Source organism: Pogoniulus pusillus, chromosome 7, assembly GCF_015220805.1.
Source record: "Pogoniulus pusillus isolate bPogPus1 chromosome 7, bPogPus1.pri, whole genome shotgun sequence".
Taxonomy (NCBI): Eukaryota; Metazoa; Chordata; class Aves; order Piciformes; family Lybiidae; genus Pogoniulus; species Pogoniulus pusillus.
Window position 1 is genome coordinate 10,959,964 of NC_087270.1, and position 18,501 is coordinate 10,978,464.

Genomic DNA, 18,501 nt, shown 5'->3' on the forward strand with positions numbered 1-18,501 from the left:
CACATTGAGATGGAGTTTCCACTGGTTATGTTTACATCCTTTGCCTCTCATCCTATCACTGAAAAGAGACTCACTCCATCCTCCTGACAGTCATCCTTCAGGCATTTGTAGACATTGCTAAGATCCCCTCTCAGCCTTCTCTTCTCCAGACTGAACAGCCCCAGGTTCCTCAGCCTTTCCTCATAATATAAATGCTCAAGTCTTTTGAGTCCCTTAATCATCCTCATAGCCCTTCTTTGAACTCTCTCCCATCGTTCTCTGTCCCTCTTGAACTGGGGAGCCCAGAACTGTACACAATATTCCAGATCAGTTCTAACTACAGATGAGTAGAGAGGAAGAAAAGACTTCCTTGACCTGCTGGAGATACTCTTGTGTTGAGCAAGACTGGACCCAGCACTGACCCCTGAGGAACATCGCTAGCTACAGGTCTCCAACTGGATTCTGCATTACTGATCATATCCCTCTGGGCTCTGTTGTTTAACCAGTTCTCCATCCATCTCACCATCTGCTCTTCTAAGCCATACTTCCTGAAATTTCCCAGGAGATGTTATGGGAGACAGTGTCAAAAGCCCTACCAACATCAGGGAAGACAGCTCTCCCTGCATCTATCCATTCAGTCACACCATCATAGAAGGCTATCAGGTTAGTCAAGCATGACTTCCCCTTGGTAAATCTGTGTTGGATCCTCCTGCTAAGCTTATTTTCCTGCATGTGCTTAGAGATGCATTGCATCACCATGCACATTTCACTGAAAGCCATTTGTGCTGTCTGCTAGATGCTAAAGCCCTGTTTATGCATTCTGTTTTCTCTGAGGTTTTGTATCTGTGCATTCTTTCTCATCCTGTGCTCCCGACAAGTGTATAAGTAGACGTGAACGCAGGAACTTCCAAAAACTTGGTAATATTCGTACCCAGTTCCATGCTGAAATGAATCTATAAAACCTTTTTGTCTTCTTAAAAATATTCATTGTTTTTCACTGTTGCCATTCTCAGTTGAAGGTAACTGCCAATTTGGACACCTTTTTAGTTTGCCATTTTTTTCCTATGTAACTTCTTGCACTTATTTTTCACTACATCTCATACTAGCTGTGACAGCAGTGTTTTCATACTTGCTGCTTGTATACAAAAATGCCTCTTTGAAAACATTAGAGATATGTCATTACAGCATCATAAAACTCAGGAGTTTTACTAAAATAAATTGACACTAGTGTAGCAAAAGTTAAATTTCACCTCTGGAGTCTCTAGCTTTCATTGTGTTTTCTACTGCTTTGACATAGGTACACATGAGTAAAATTACTGCTGAAATGACTGTTGACATACTGTTTTCTGAAAACTTAGTTCTGCTGGTTGGATCACTGTGTTCTGAACCCATCTCTATAGCAGTTTTTCAGATTGTTCTGCTTTTGATTTCTCCACTTCTCAGGAGAGTTTATTTTTTACCTTCTCGACAGCCAGGTTTAAGGAATCACCGTGACATAGTTATTTGTTGGTTTTATCTATCCCATGGTGCATGCCATTCCTCCTGCAGTCCAGGCTTTCAAATTAATCCTTGGCTTGTGTATTTTCACATGCTGCTGTAAGGCAAGAGGGGGAGAGAACACATAGTCCATAGTTTCTAGCCCATTCCAATGGCAAATCACTCTTTCTGCAAAGAACTTCTTCCTAACATCCAGCCTAAAACTCCCCTGGTGCAGCTTGAGACTGTGTCACTTCATTCTGTCACTGGTTGCCTGGAGGAAGAGCCCAACCTCCACCTTTCCTCTTAGTGTGGATCTTCCACAGGTCATTTATTTAGGCTAGATTTGACTATGCAGCACACCAAAATTTCTCTACTTCAGATCTTTTACTTGAGAAGGAAAAAATTCTCCATTCAATCCATAGAACAAAAAGGTAAATGGTATACTTAACCCTGGTTCAGGTATTTTTCCAAGTGACATGCCTATGAATACCATGGAACTGGTAAAGAGTACCCCTGGTTAAAAGATGAAGAGTGTGTCTAAGCTGTTGTTATTATTGCTACACAAACTTTCCTTAACACTAAACAAATATTAAAGGGTTCTGTCAGCATGGTGCCTAAGCAAAATTTCAATATTCCAGCCCTGCAGATACCCTCTCTGAGTGGAAGAATAATTCTTTTAGCAGACAAATAATAAAGAGGAGAGGGCTTACACAGAGCAGAGTGGTACCAGCAGGTGCCTATGTCTTACACTCATTTGCACTCAGCTTATTACTTTTACTTCCAGAATCCTTTTGTAAGACAGTATTCTAGTTAATAAGCATAAAGTCATCTTAGAATGCCTCTTCCAACGTTTTCTTCCTAAAAAGGTGGGCATCATGTTGATGTACAAGCATATATCCATTAACTTTGGTGAAGGAAACAAAAACGCTGCAGTGAGCAAGGTGTACCACTCCCCCATCACAACATAACACCACCTTTTTTGCTTTCTTTGTTTTTTTTTTTTTTTTATTGTGGGCCTGAGATATGCTCTCCAATAAAAATACCCCTCTAGCCTCTCTTGGAGATGATAAAAACCATGAGCCAGGCTGAGAATACAAAATAAGCCTGAAAGCTAGCAAATTAGCAGAATCCAGGGCTGAGGTTTTATTGGTTTGTTTATTAATATGCGATAGGATGATCAGGGAGAAAAATATCATTGTAAAAATAGAACAAAAATAGCACCTCTAAGAGCTTTCCCTTTTTTCTCTCAGTGCTTTCTTCATTGAGTTTAATTAAACTCTCCATAGCCTGATGAGCAAACTTCCAATTAAGCTCTTGTAATAAAAGAGTAGATGTATAAAATGACTGCCTTCATGGGTAAGCACATTTGAAATTAAGGTATTCTAGTAAATGTTAGTGCTGTGACACTCTGAACTGACACGGTTTTTTTTTAAACTGGGAGTTTAAAATTGGTGTAATAAAAATTAAACTATTACTCTACTGGAAACAAAAATAGAAAGCAGTGAGATTGTCTAATAATAAGACAAACAAACCAACACCCCCTCCCACCCCCCCCAAAGGACAAAAAAACACAGAGTGATTTGTTGTTTCTAACAAGGTCAGGGAGCTATAGATTCAACAGCCCACACCCAGCTACTAGAAACTCTGAGATATTCTATGGGGATATATAGCACTTTGCCTCAGAGTGCTATAGCTATTCATTGCTACGTCCATGGTGTTCAGCTTCTGGGAAAAACAAGTACTGATTTAAAAGGAAGAGAATAAGAAAATATCTTCTGATACAGCCCAAGTTAGTATCTGCTATTGCTGCCAGCAGTCGCGATGCTTTGGAGAAGAAATGTTGAGAAATCTCTTTCAGATGGTAGATAAGCACAGAAGAAGCTCATCTGGCTTCATGAACTGATAAGCAAAAGGAATTTCAACCTGTTCTTCGTGGTGCATGTATTGTCATCTTCAGAAAACACAACATGGCCCCAGATAGTTAAGTGTGTTGTTGCATATACATCCATAAAATCATCTTCCTGAACAAACCTAATTTTGCTGGGAAATGGGAACCATTTCAGCAGTTTCTATAGGTAGAGGAGATTTTGTTTGCAGTATTGTTTTCATCCACAGTTACCCCATTCTGGTCAGGCCCTTCGGACAGTATTGTGGGAACAACAGATGACCTCCAAGCTTCACATTCACACGTGCAGGTATGGTCTTTGTTGTCTTTCTGCTTTCTTTTCATTTTTGTTCCATGTGCTGTATATTTTTATGAGATACTAAAATGCGATAGCATTTTATGACTTTAAGTAATATCACAGTAACCTGAACAATGACCTACCTTTCCTATGTCCACTTCACTTTTATTTCTAACAGTGAGCTCATCCTTACCAGAAACTGCTAAATATAGATACTATAAAATAACTACTAAAGTTAAATATTAAAGGTTATCAAATTTCAAATAATATTCCATGACAGCAATTGACTAAGGATTTATGTTAGGCCTAAAATACTCACACCTGAATATTTGCATTTGAAAGAAAAAAAGGTTTGTACCCTGACTGATCTGATAATACATAGTTTTCTATGATTAAATGCAAATACAAACAGCAGTTTTATATGGCACATTAACATTGGAGAAGACCAATCCTTTTATTATGATACTGTTGCTGCACATCGACTCTAGAAGTGTAGCTTACTGAAAGCATTCTAACTAAAAATCCAACTAATGAAGCTAGTGACTTTGTTAACAAATAAGTCTCATAGTGTCAAGAGCAAGCAGTAAATACAAACCATTTCTACTGCCTGTAGTCATGGCTTTGTTTCTTGCTCTGGGTGTGTAGCATACCAAACTAGTCACAGCTTTACAGACAAAACCAAGTCTGTTTGTTGTGCTGATTCATAGGGAGTTCTGCAGCCTCACATTTCTTTCATCTGTACATTCTTATCAATATTTGCTGTGTTTCTGTTTCTGTACAACTCACCGGCAGAGCAAGTCTGGAAAACTACATCTGATACAAACAGTGCTGTTTAGTAGCCAGCCACCTGTTTGATTTGGTTGGGAATTAATTGGCTGAGGCAGGAATTATAAAAATAGAATGATTTTTATTCTCCCCAAAAGCCCCACCCCAAAACTATATACAGAACTAGTTAAGGTTTATCTACAGGTTCTAATTTGGTCAGGGAATCATCACAAGGATGCTTATGGACAAGTTTAGTAATTTAGGAAAGTCAGAAAATGGAAAAGGCTAAGCTGTAAGACAGCTCTACCCCATTTATAAACTACACAATCTCAGGATGGCATAGATTGGAAATGGCCTTTGCCAACCTCACTGCTCAAGCAGGACCACCTAAAGCCAGTTGCCCAGGACCATGTTCAGATGGCTTTTGAATACCTCCAAGGAGGGAGAGTCTGCAATCTCTCTGGGCAACCTATGGCACTGCTCAGTCACTCTCGCAGTCAAAATGCATTTCCTGAGCCTTCTCTTCTCTAGGCTGAATAGTTTCAGGGCTCTCAGTTTGTCCTTCCTCCAAAGAGAAAACTAAAGCTGCTCCCAGACTAAAGATCTTGTCATTCAAGTTCAGTTGTAGTTATGGAAGGTGCATATCAGTGACCACACAGCTAGTCTTGACAGTTATTAGCAGCAGTTAGTTTGCTAGTTTAGGCTTTGTTGCCTTACTTATTCTGTTCAGTCAATCAGTTTGTCACTCTAACTTGAATGGAGATCAAAGGAAAGGACTTCTTTTTGAGATTGTGCCAGAGTTTCATCTGGCAGTTGAAAATTCACTGCAAGTAGCTCATCAGCTAGACATTTTTAATTGATTATTTAATGTGCCAGTACAGTGTTTGCTAATTAAAGACTATAGGACTAATGTAGATCTAGTCAATATTGCATGTTCTGTAGGTTTTACCTTTATTTCACATTACATTGCCTCATAGAACCCCAATGAGATACTAATTTTTGGAATCCAAAACAAAAGTGAATGGAGTATTTTTTCCTATCTTCCACCTCTGGCTTGATGCGAGTACTATCACATGTGAGATGCATTTTCATTTAAGCATCATATACACTGTCTATATTTTCCCACTTCACTGCAGAGCCAGGGAACTGACTATGATTGCACTGATAAGATAGCTGTTGAACCACTATCCACAGCCTCAGGCAAAAGGGGCTCGCAGGATTGCCAGCAATCAGCCTCACTCAACTACCATCTCACTCCAAATGAGAAAGGGAGACCAGAACACAGCAATTAAATTCTAGACACGGCAAAGGCAGAAGTCAACAGCAGGATTTGAAGAGATGGAACTTGAAGTCAAACGATAGCTGCAAGAAGCAGGTAAAAATCAAAATCGGGAGAGCATATATCCATCTCTAAATGTCAGAAGTGAAGAATTCTTACTTTTACATCTTCAGATACGAAAATCTATCTTCTTGAGCTATTTTTAAATGCTATTAAACTATTATTTTACATTACTAAATGGACACAGACACCTGAAATTTATCAGGTGGCCCCTTTCTTTTCCTCCTAAGTTTATATGTTGCCCTACAGATGACAACATGTAATGTTAGAAGTACATAAAACATTTCTTGTTGTCTAAAGTGAAAGGTATAAAGAACTGTACTCAGAGTGGTCTAATTTCTATCAGTGGTGTACACCTACTTCTAGAAGTGGTGTAAAGACATGATTAGACTATTTTGAGTCTTACTGTCAGACAATTACCTTCTATTTTCATCCATGGCACATCATCAACACTTCTGTGACCTCCTATTGCCTTTTCTACACCTGCCTCCAAGAAATCTCCAAAATACTTGTGGCAGTCTGGTTCCCAAAAAGTGCCAGTAATTAACTCCTGTTACGTTGCACAGCTAATATATGCAGGTTTACACTCAAGCCTGTCCAACCTATTTAAGGCAGACAGTAAGTCTGTATCTTATTAAAATTTAATCCTAACTTAATTCCTTTTGGAGTCAAAAGTAACTGTATTGCAGCAAATAGGAAGTTCATAACCTTTCTTCTTGTTTGCAAGTTATAGGTAACTGTCTTGGACAGTGTGAAGCAAATATTTCAGCCAAACAGCTGTCCACAGTATGTTCTGCTTGGCCAGGATAAATGTAGCACAAAACTTTCTTTAATTATTTAAACTGAGAAAATTTCAGCTATCACAGAGATGAATGTGGTTTACAGAGATAAATACCCAAGGGAAAAGGCTTCTGAACATATGTGTCTTTAAGAGAGCAAATGCGAGCTGACAGCATACCTTTATGCACACCATCACAAACCAACAAGCTTATTGGAGCCATTTCAGAAGAATCCCAGAATGATTCAGACATTTCAGTACTTGAGGTGACTTTCTCCACCAGGTCAGACTTGAGATGATGCATGGATCTCTGTTTCCTTTGGCTAATTCTGTAAGAAATGATCTTGCAGTCATCCACTTTTATAAATTAATGAGCATATAATGCTGGGTCTTGCACAGGTTTTAGCACTTGTTTAAAGGTCTGTAGTGCAGATTCACATTAGGAGAACAGGCAAGTATATAGATTCAGGAGACCTCACAGGTACAAAAAGTGAGCAGATGCCTTCATTACGTTCACTCAGACTTTAAATACTACAGCTAAATGGCACAAAGGAAATAGTTAAAAATGTGTTACTCCCTTTGTCATGCAATGCTTCTTGGAAGCACATTGCGTGATTTTGAGTGAAAAATATCTGCTCTAGAGGGCTGAAGAGGAAGGTTGGTGCATCGTGTGTTAGTATCTATGACAGGCATGAAGTTGTGACTATAGAATTGCTCACAAGCAAAAGCCCAGACATTCTTATGAGGTATACTACTCCCTCAAAAAGCCTTTACTTGATGTGGATTTCATGAAGCCAAATGACAGTGTAACACAATCCAAGTAAAAAGAGGTACAAATAAGATGCCAACATAGATGTATGTGTGTCAAGATTGCATACATGGCACACTTAAATATGCCCTATCTTTAAGGAAGTGTGTCCCTGTCGTTATGAAAGGGTAGAAAATGATGAACAGTTATATCTGAAATACAGCATCTGTTTCAGAGTACACTCACAGAAATCGAATCTTGTGAACATTTCTCTAAATGGAGCTGCTCAGAAAGACATCTCACGTTCAGGTATCTGTTCAAACAGAGGGACACACTTTATAAGAGTGCTTGAAAATCTATGTCAAGTAGAATATGAATATAGGATTTTTCTTTTCCTGGGGAATTGTGTGATTGCAATTTAAAAAGAAAGAAACCCCAAACCACAAAGCCCACAAACAAACAAAGCCTACCCACATAAAAACATAGTAATGACAAACATTAGACAAAGTTTGAATTCAAGACTACAGTTTGAATTTCCATTCACTGTCCTAATGAAGTGCTTTATTCCTGGCACCAAATGTCTGTGGTAGCATTGTTCTTTTCTACTTTTTCTAATGGAAGCTTGTTTTTGTCTAAAAACATAGAAAAGGAAGGGCAAAATCTTTCTCCAGTATTTTGATAAAGGTTAAATATTATAGTAATATATTAAATGATATTATAAATATTTATTAATACGTTAAGATCTAAGGGGAAAAAAAATTCTTTAACTGTTTACTTAGCAAGTAATATGTAGAATATCAAGCACCAAATTACCCAAATGCCATTTTGAAGTAAATCACATTAACTGTTACTTGTTTGAGAATAAGCTGTTAAACCCACAGGCATGTAATGTTTTATGCACAAATCATAACTCTGTTGCCTCAGGCAAGGCATGAATCCTGTCTATTAGCACCTTTTTTGTTTTAAGCAACTCTAAAAAGCAGCAATGCCAAGTAAGGTGGTGACTTTTGACCGAGGAACTCAGAACAACAACCTGCGGGCTGAAAGAAAATACATCTTGTGGTATGATCCCTAGCGGACAGTAGTACACATAATAAAAGTACCAGACATAAAGTGTTAGGGAGTATAAAACTTCAGTTTTGCAGAAGCTCCCTCTTGGGCAGGTTCTTGAAACAGGGCCAGGAGGACGCGTGGAGCAAGAGCGCCACCTAGCGTCTCACTCTGTCCATCGGGCGGCTTGCTTCCTTCTCATCTTCATTTGCCAATGAACGCCTCATGCACGTACGCACTCAGTATGTCCTTTCTCCATCTTATCATTAATACAGCTTCTCACACTGCAAATACGGGTGTTCTTCACTGCCGCATCGTCCCTGGCCCAGCTTGTAATCTATGGGGACAGTCTATAAATATAAGGTAAAGGACAGACGTTCTTGACTTTGTCCAGTTCTTTTTCCTTGAACTTGGCACTTAGCTGCAGAAAGCTGATGTGCAACACCAGGTGTATATACTTCTTTGACTTCACTTTGTTTTGGTTCAGCAAACAGACATATTTATAATCCATTCTCTCATGCACACACACACACACACATAGACTTGCTTTGAGTAGCTGCAGCATTTCTTTAAGGTATTCCTAGAAGACTTATTAAAAAAGAAAAAAAAAATAAATGGAAAAGGAAAAAGGAAAAGAAATGGAAAAGGAAAAAGGAAAAGAAACGGAAAAGGAAAAAGAAAAGAAAAAGGAAAAAGAAAAAGAACAGGGGAAAAAAGGAAACAGAAAAAGAAACAGGAAAAGAAACAGAAACAGAAAAAAGAAAAAGAAGAAGGTTTTGGGCTTTGGCTGAAGAGGACTGTTCGGTTATTAGCAGAGCACTTTCAAACCAGCTGAGAGATGGGTGTGTGCAGAAGCAGCAAATAGAAGCAGCACCTGTGTGCAGATGAATGTGTTGAGAGAAAATTCCCAAGCATAATTAAACTAAATTAGCATTGGTTCTTTTTTTGAAGCTGTGCCTAGCAGAAATGCTTTCTAATACACAGTGTAATTCAAAAATGAGTAACATTGTCATCTTCCCTTTCTTAATATTTACCTCAAAATAACAAATGCAAAAGCTTATAAAAACTGTTATCCATAGAGAAGCAGAAAGGACCACGCTGCTTATACAGGCAGGAATGCTTTCGTTGCTCCCTGAAATAGTCTGCTCCCTACTCTCCTTGCAAATACATGAATTTTGTTGATTGACAAAAGCCTGCATAGATGTGAATCAAAACCTTTTTAATGTTAATTTATATGAAGATGTAATTATATTCTGCTGCATATTTTTCTGCTTCTGAATCTATTTCTGGACCACTGGTAATAAAAAGGCCTTTCTTTTCCAAAGGGCTAATTACAAACCTCTAGAGAAAACAGCGCAGTGGAATTTAAACATTGTCATGGTCACTAACCTCAAGTTGAACAGAGAAAGCAAATCTGATACCGTCCTCCATTTTATTTCCAAGTCATATTGAAAATCCACATCTCATAGTAGCTATTCACATAGCAAGGCCTAAGAAAATATCTGTCTTGAATCAAGACAGATAAAATACAGTTCTCCCTTCATGGGTTAATCCTTGGGAGCCAGGCTTGAGAAGTGCTGTGAGCTTTCCTGTAATACTAATAACAAAGAATTTGCTTTATGTGCTATCACTCTTGAATGTTGATGGTAGACATGAGGAGGAAGATGGCTTTCAATACATTCTAATATAATGGGTGGCATGCTAAGGTTCCTAAAATGTGCATCAGAACAGAGAGAGGGTGACTTCTTCCTGTCCTGCTAAAAGGCTTTATTACTGTCTTATAGGTGTAACTCCTACCATTGGATTAATCCAATTAATGTAGAAGATTTTCTGTTCTTTTTTGTCAGGAAAAACATGATCACCTGATAAAGTTTCGGGAGCAGAAGGATTTCTGCTTTCTGTTTAAAATTAGCCTGACTTAAGTTCCCTACCTGTAAAACAGACAAAGTCATTTATTCCTGTGAAGGTTATAAATTCCTCCAAGTAAAGCATGTCTTGATTTCTTTCAATGTAAAGAGTTTAGCAGCAATAGAGAATTGACTCTGCTCTAGTTACCACGTGGATCTCAAGACTGATTAGTAAAAAGCCATGACTGTTGGCTAACACCTTGGTCTCAGAAGGCTGACTTGCCAGTGTAAGTCTGTTTCTGTTACATCTCTGTTCTTTTGCATACCTGAAATTGGGGGGGGGGGGGGGAGTGTTACAGAACGCAAGGAAGGTAGAAGTTGTACCCCTTTCAACAGGCTCTCTTAGTTGTAGATTTGCTTGCAGATCAAAGAATGCCAGGGAACATTCCCAGACATGAGACTTTTGGGTTAGATTGCCAGTACCTTCTCCAGACCAGTTACTTGCCAGTTTTCCAAGCAATGTCTGTATACAGTTCCTGTTCCACAGTTTTCCTTTGTAAAATCTTCCAAGCCAACAATAGGATACAAAAGAGGTAACAGGCAAATGTGTATGGTTTGATCAGTGTTTAAAAGAGACTTGACCACAGTGACTGGTCACCAGCAAGAGAAATTAATAATCTCTTCTCAAAATATGCATGCCTGTGTGAAGTGCATATTTCTGAAGCTACTTGGCCCTCAAGCTCAACAAGGCATTTCACAAAAAGTTTCTCTTTGAAACACTCCTAACATTTCTGCTTTGTAGCTATTAATTTTGTGCTGGCTTTACAAATCCATCCTGCATCCTCCTGTGGCAACAGCAAACAGGGAAACAAAAACTAAGAGAGCCTGTCTCACTTTTTTCATCTCTAATACCTTAATTTAAATTGTGTCTAAATTAATAATTCATAGCAAAATTCATTAAGTGATTAACAGAGTCTCCTATTTTTATTAAGGCCTTTTGTATTGTGGCACATTTTTTGCGTTACTTTAAGTTGTTTGTTTTCTCAGTGTAAGTGTTCGTGAAAGTGTAGTTAAAGATGAGATCTGGTGTTTGTGTCTGGGAGAGATAGCAGGAAGGCAGTATTTAAAATTGGTTTAAAATACTAGGTTTGGGTCCTGTAAATACTGTTTAAGTTATCATCCCTAAAATAAATTTTCTACCATGGTATTTAGCAGCCAGCTGCAGAAATTTAAGACCTTAGTGTAAGCCCATGCAAATGACTTCAAGTGGAACTGTATCGTTTCACTTGCAGCTCATATACATGCACAAGCAATCCTAGCATATGTCAAACGTTTGTCTGGCTCCCTTAATATGCTCGGTAACAAGTGCATTATAAGGGTAAATTGGACCCTGCCCCTTGCTGTCATAGACAATCTCCCATATTTCCTGCCTTCTGTTTATTGATGTAAATGTGAGATTATCATCCCTCTGTTCTTTGTGAATAAGTCTCAGATTGCCTCTTTTTGTGCATTCATGCTAGAAAATCATCCTGCACTGAATGTTCATTTGAAAGACATCATTTAAAAGAGGCACACATGGTAAACCACATTCATTTGAACAAATATTCATGGTAATCCTTCTGTGGTGCTCACCCTATACCATCTTCAAGTCTGGAGTGAAGGCCCAGGTCAGTTCTAGTTCTGTTCCCACACAGAGTGATGAAAAATTCCAATTTCCTGTTAGAGTGTGGGTGTAGAAAATCCACTTTAGCAGATGAAATAGCCAGAATTTGAAATGGATGTTCCTAGCCTACCCAGGTGAGTCTTCGTAAGACTTACTTGCTTGGTAAAGTGAAGAAACTATTTCACTTCAGTCAGTTGAAGGAATTAAACAGCAAAAGTAAAGAAGACTATCAGACACTTTTATCCGCTCCAGGGCTTTTTCTCTCTCTCCATGCAATGAGCCTTGCTTGGAAAAGCATGGCCTCAGGACCTGCGATTAAAGACTATTAAGTACTCAGCAAATGGTCACAGCATTAAATAGAAGAAAAAGGAGAGACGAGTGTCAGAGCAGTGTAATAACAAAATACAAGCTCTTATCTTCTCCACCCTATGCAGATCCCTCCTGAATGGTGGTAGCTTTGCCAGGAAGATAACAATAAGTGACAGTTTAGAAGAGGGAGCAATTTACTGATATTCTGAACCTGACTAGTTAGTTGCCTGAGTAAAGCTTGCCTTTTCCCCATTTTGTTTCATTTCTTCTTGCCTTTATTACAACCCCTCAGGCTCTGGAAATGGGTGTCTTCAATTACAAGTTATTTAAATCAGCTGTTCCAGTAACGTACTTGCTATTTTGATCAACTTTTGAATGCTAATTAGAATGTTCCTCCTCCTGATTTTCTCCTCAGGAGCTAGAAATTCAGCTGTGTAAATCAGCTTTTGATGGTGTACACAGTGGTATGTTTGACTCTAAACATTTAAAGAGAAGGAGATGTTGGTACAGCATATTTACCATAATGATATTCTACTTCTCTGTGCCAACAGTAACAAAGAATGGCAGAGGGAAAACAGACAGCTTTGTACCTCTGAGGTTAAACTGCAGTTCAGGATAACAATTCTCTTGAATTAGCTTTTCTGAATGAGTTTCTTAAAAGACTAGGTCAGGGGTTTTTTTCCACAACATATTTCCTGTCTGACAATTAAATCCCAGTCCCTTATCTTGAAAATAAGAAACAAGTTTTGCTATGAAACCAGAAAGGCTGTTTCTAAAGCTCTTACCCTCCTCATAAATGATATGTGCTATACATGATCTGAGGAGTGGCTTCGTTTCTACTTAATTAATGGAATATATACAGAAGAGTGAGTGATGTTTTCATTGATGATCTCCTTGCTACCTCTTCCCCAGTTCAAGTTCCTTTATAATTAGATTGTTTAGGGTCTAAACAGTAGATAGACCTAGTGCACCAACAGGATGTATCCTGTGAGACCAACATAATTTCTCCTCTCCAGTCCTCTGAAACAAACCTACAAGGCTTGAGGACACAGAGTTATTAATCTCTTGTGGTTTGTTAGGTGTTAAGATGCTCTGGTTATTGGTGTCTAGGTCCATGCAGCAGTGTAAACATACACACTCTTTCCACACTACACAAAACAGGTCAACCACCAACAGATCAACCCCAAATTGAAAATAGTGCCTTTGAAGCTGACAGCACAAACAGACTCACATTAATTTGAGCTAGCCTGGTCAGCATTTGAACCAATCAGGGTTGGAAGAGGATCCATCTTCTTGTTACTTGCACCCTAAGCAGACTCAAAGTTCATTGGATTCCACAGCCTTCACGCAGACGTCCTTTACACAGTGCCCTCTGTGGTTAGCCTAGACTTCCCAGTGGGCAGCCTCCAGGTCTCATGTCGTCTTTACTGGTTAGTCTAGCTCAACATTTAGTACTATGTAATAGACACACACAGATCTCTCCAGCAGCTGGCGTAGCTGGATGCTTTCTTCACTGTAGGAATTCATCTGGGCAAAGAATTGAGGTTTATCTCACTTTTGTGCAGAAACCTAAACTAACTAGCTGAGAGACATCAAGAGCAAATGAAAAATAACTCAAGGTTTACTCAAAACTTACGATAACACTAAATATGGAAGAGAAGTCAGTATAAGACTGAAAGTAATATCAAGATGATAGGATTTATTTCATCAGTTAAATCTTTTAATCTCAGATATTATAAGCTTTTGCACCTTGGCTCTTCTCTTTGTATAAATGAGTATTTTTCAAAGCTAGTATCTACCACATGCTGATTCTGGATGAGAATTCTGACTTCACGTGGAAAGTTAGAGTTGTCTGGATACCACCACAGGAATCTAAACTGATCTCTACAGTTTGTTCTGAGGAAACATAAAATCAGTAGGTTACAGTGGTGTAATTACAACCTTCCTAATAATTTTCTTGTTTCATTTCAGATTTGAGATCTGAAAGGAGATCTCAGACGTGTTCGGTTTCAGAGCACTCTGCAATACTCATTGTTTTCTCTAAGGACCTGGGAAATAATGGATTCAAGAATACAAAGAAAACAGCAGCTTGAGGGTTTTCTATTCAAAACACAATTGCAGAGGACTTTTTTGTCTGGGTAATTCAGCAAACATCCATATTTGGCAATTCTAGTTTGATAGTTGCGTCTGTTACTGTCTGCAGAGGTATGTAGTGCTAAGGACAGGCTCCTCAGATTCAGCAGGAGTAAACAAAGGGAAGAGGGTTTTTTGCCACTGTGTGTTTATGTGACTATTGACGTTGCTTAGAGGAAGCAGAGTAGTAGTACAACGATTTCCACTCAATGTGATCACGAGCTAATTTGATCCTCCCTGTTATTTGATTTAATCCCCAGGAAATAAATAAACCCCATTGATTCTTGTTGTGGATTCTTATTGTTTATTTTGTCCACATCCACTTCAACTCATACTGGATAATTCAATGAACATTTATTGAATCTGCCACAGAAAAGGGAAAAGTAATCACATTGTTTGCAACATAAAAATATACTTGTTTCACGTGGATTTTCTACTCGTTGGTTTTCCCACACAAGGAGGTAATGACTTGAAGTTAGCAGTTACCTTTGAGAGAAGCTGGAAAACTGTGGGTTATGGCACCTGCAAACTGGCCAAGCACAAGTTAAAAACAAAAACACTAGAAGTTTTTAACATGGTTCTTCTCTCGTTTGTACTAATACAGAAAAGAGTCAACACCACTGAAGTCAAGTGAGCTACACGGACGTGAAAGCAATCAAGCTAGCAGATTAAATCCCTGGTCTGGTGTAACATTAGGTAATGAGCATGCACAGAGTGTTTTTTTTTAAAGAAATGTTAATAGTTTTATTTCCTCAAACCATTTTACCATGTACTTCAGGTGCTTTCCTAAGCCCCCTCTGGATAAACCATCCACTTATTTAATATAATTCAAGTCAGGTGAAAACTTACTTAATACAACTCAAATCAGGTGAAAACAAGTAACCAGGCTTGTGTTGAGAATTCAGGTTACACAAGTGGCTATGAAAAGTGCAGGTAGTGCAAATGAAGTTAATGATGATGGGAGCATTAACACATCTGTTTAACCACCAGTGCAAAGGGATTTTGTGTCAGCTCCTGCTGTTAACATGAAGATGGAACAGAGAGGTGGTTCTCCTGCTCGTTGTCCAGTGACCGTGTTCCTCAGGTGTGATGTATGGAACTAGTGACCTTCCTGAACACAAATGCTTTCAACGTTTCTGCCTCAAAAGGTAGGATCTCAAACAAGTTACCTTATCAAGCAGTTGATAAATAGGGCTGGGGTTTGCTTTGGTTTTCACTGCTGTGACAGCCTTTTTGGTAAAGATACCAGTGTAAAGTCAAACAGCAACTCAATGGAGCTGAGAATGTTTCATATGCAAGCAACTGTTTCTTATTGAATCTCTGATCTAATTTTATCCCACTTAAATGTTCTGATCAATCATTCAAAGACAGTAGGTATTTTTGCAGCTTGACCAAAGGTTTTTGGTAACATTCATGAGTAGATAAATACTCTTTTATTGTAAGAAGATGCTGAGTACTTTATTTTAAATAGTTCGTATATATGTTGCAAATTATTTAACTGTAGGATGTGAGACTGGAAAAAATCCTAAAGCTTGATGTAGTTACATTTTATAACATGGCTTTATTAAAAGAACAGACATAAGCAAATGCATGAGAATAACCACTGTTAGATTACTATTGACTATGGCCATAGAAGTTCAGGGGAATGATGTGCCAGAATCCTTGATTGGTGTAATTAATTTGCACATTTTGTGGTACAATATTCCCTGACCCAGGAAAAATGGGAAATTATTTCAATCTCCCGTTTATAAACTGACCTTTGGCAAAGATGAACATCTTAGTGAAATGCAAATGACCCATAAACAGTGAGAGACAGAGGAAAGCTGTCCTGTGTCGGACTGATGTATGTGTACATCAGTCTTCAGTCACCAGTATCTTTTCCAATGTGTCTTTACAAGTTACTAAGCTAGTTAAAAATCTTCATTTGTAAAAGTTCTCTAAGAATTGTCCTTCATCAGTCTATCACAATGGACATTCATGTACTGTTTTATGACAAGAGATCTTGTACTGAGATGGTTATTTTACAACCAAATATTTTAGTTACTCCTTTGTTTAAATCAGCATAAAAACTAAACTATGTATCGTGGGGAGATTGGAAGAGACCAATATTCCAGTCTGGAAGAAATCAGTGCTTCTGTCCCTACTTTCAAGAGCCATAAACAGACTCTTCTTCAAGATACATCAGATATGACCCACAGATTAGATTTCCTCAGTGGTGCCTAAGAAGAGAACTTGTGAGAAGCAAGCCATTCTGACTTGATAAGTACTGTTTTGCACCTCTAAACTTGGAAAAATCCCTGGTCCAGAATAAATATGTTTTGGCCCTGGTGGGGGGCCAGATGCCACTGTATAACTCCCCTTCTTAGACAGGGGAGATGGACAATATAGCCAAATGCTTGTGAGTTAAGATAGAAGCAAATGAATATGATGAAAAGCAAATGTACTTCCCAGGAAGCAGGACTTTAGACACATAGTAGTTGCTCCAGAGGGCACATGTCAGCAAATGTCTCCACACTTTCTTCTTACTCTTGGCTTTTATATCTGATTTGTTGTCATATGGTATGAAATACCCTTTGGTCAGTTTGGGTCAGCTGTCCTGGCCGTGTCACCTTCCAAGGTGTCACCCATCCCTCAGCCTGCTGTTAGGGGGGAAGTGTTGGAAAAGCACAGCCTTATTACTTGTCTCAGCAACAGCCAAAACTCCAGTTCAGCCAAACTAAATGCAGTAAGCAAGCAACACATAATAGGGTTTGTGAGTTTGTTTCTTTGTTTTTCCTGTGGTGGTGGTTGTTGATTTCTGGTTTGGTTCTGCTTGTTTGCTTTGGGTTTTTTGTTTGCTTGCTTGCTTTGGATTTGAGGTTATTTTAGGCAGAGGACTGTTACAACATCTCAGAGCATAGTCTATTTTTACTTGTTGTCAGATCTCCAACGGTGGCCAGTCTCTGCTGATTCAGCATAAACCTGCAAAAATAAAATGAATAGCATCCATCTAGCTAATAATGCACTAAGAAAGAGCTACCTTAAAGGGGTATCCTGTTCTAAAAATCACTATTTTTCCACGTTAATTATAAAGGCAGCCTAAGCTGGCAGGTTCAAATGTAGATAAGTATATTTTGTAGGTGAATGAGAATTCTATTCACAAGGAAAATAGAAGTTCAGGAAAATAATGTGCCAAAATTCTTGCTTAGGGCAATGGATTTCATAATTGGAGAATAGCTGTGTTCATTGCAATGCTTGGATATGCTTTGTGGAAAGGGCTCTGTGGTGAAATCAATTCTACAGTCTCAGTGCAGTGGCTCTTCATTTTCTTGCACAGAAGAGAAAAACACAGGCAAGGTTAAATCTGGTACAGATTCACTCCTATAATTAAATGCACATCTTGGAAGAGCTATAGCATCTTCTGGAGAGAAAAGTGACTGGCCACTTTCTATTAACTACAGGAATCTATGGTGATGAAGACCTGAAGTGTGTTAGTTAAATGGCTGAAGTTACAAGGAAGGAATCTACAGAAGTTGTTGAACTTTTTCATGGAAGCTAGGAATAAGGAAAAGAGAATCTTGCAAATTCAGTCAGATATTAAGTGTATACTGGGAAAATGTAATGGCAGTGTTGTCTTCCTTGCAGGCATACTGCAGTAATCTTATTAGAGTAAGCTCTAGAAATTCAAAGAAAAGAGAGCAATAAAAGTACTTTTGAATGAAGCAGAACTGATGGACCACTATGTAGAGGAATAAAACAAACTGATGAGAAAAGCTACAGTCAGTTGAGATGGCTAATGATAGAAAATTGTGTACCAGGCTGAGACACCAGCAGATAAATAAAATTTCCTTCTGAATTTAATTGAAAAATTGGTTCAGTGTTACTGCAGAAGATCTCAAGTAGCATTGCCATGAATTTGTTGATAAGCAGGACAGAGATGCTGCATATCTAGTTGCTGGAATCCGTGGTCCTGAATCAAACCCTCTCGCAGTGGCAACAAACTGTTTAATTTGGCTACATAGTACAAATCATAATATTAGGGCAGTTAAGCTCCCGTTCCCTGATTTGGCAGTGTCTCAGATTTGGAAATAATGCAATGCTTCTTGTATCTATATTCTGACACCTTTATTTAGCTTAGTACCATCCTCACTGCAGCTACCAGCAGCTTAAGATACTACATAACAACCACAGGCCAAGAAAGGATGATGAAGAGCTGCCATTAAGTTCAGTAGTTCTCATAGTTTGACAT

At 38.5% G+C, this 18,501-nt stretch overlaps 1 long non-coding RNA gene across 2 annotated transcripts in view; it reads left to right on the forward strand.

Annotated features, from left to right (window-relative positions):
* Positions 1–15,415, forward strand: part of LOC135177113 (uncharacterized) — a 32,934-nt gene extending 17,519 nt beyond the window's left edge. The window contains exons 3-7 of one of the 2 annotated variants that reach the window (XR_010302915.1): positions 3,574–3,653; positions 5,543–5,781; positions 14,112–14,278; positions 14,878–14,969; positions 15,264–15,415. This is a non-coding gene — a long non-coding RNA (uncharacterized LOC135177113). The remainder of the gene's footprint in view (positions 1–3,573; positions 3,654–5,542; positions 5,782–14,111; positions 14,279–14,877; positions 14,970–15,263) is intronic. The other variant, XR_010302916.1, reaches the window with a different exon arrangement.
* Positions 15,416–18,501: the final 3,086 nt, after the last annotated feature.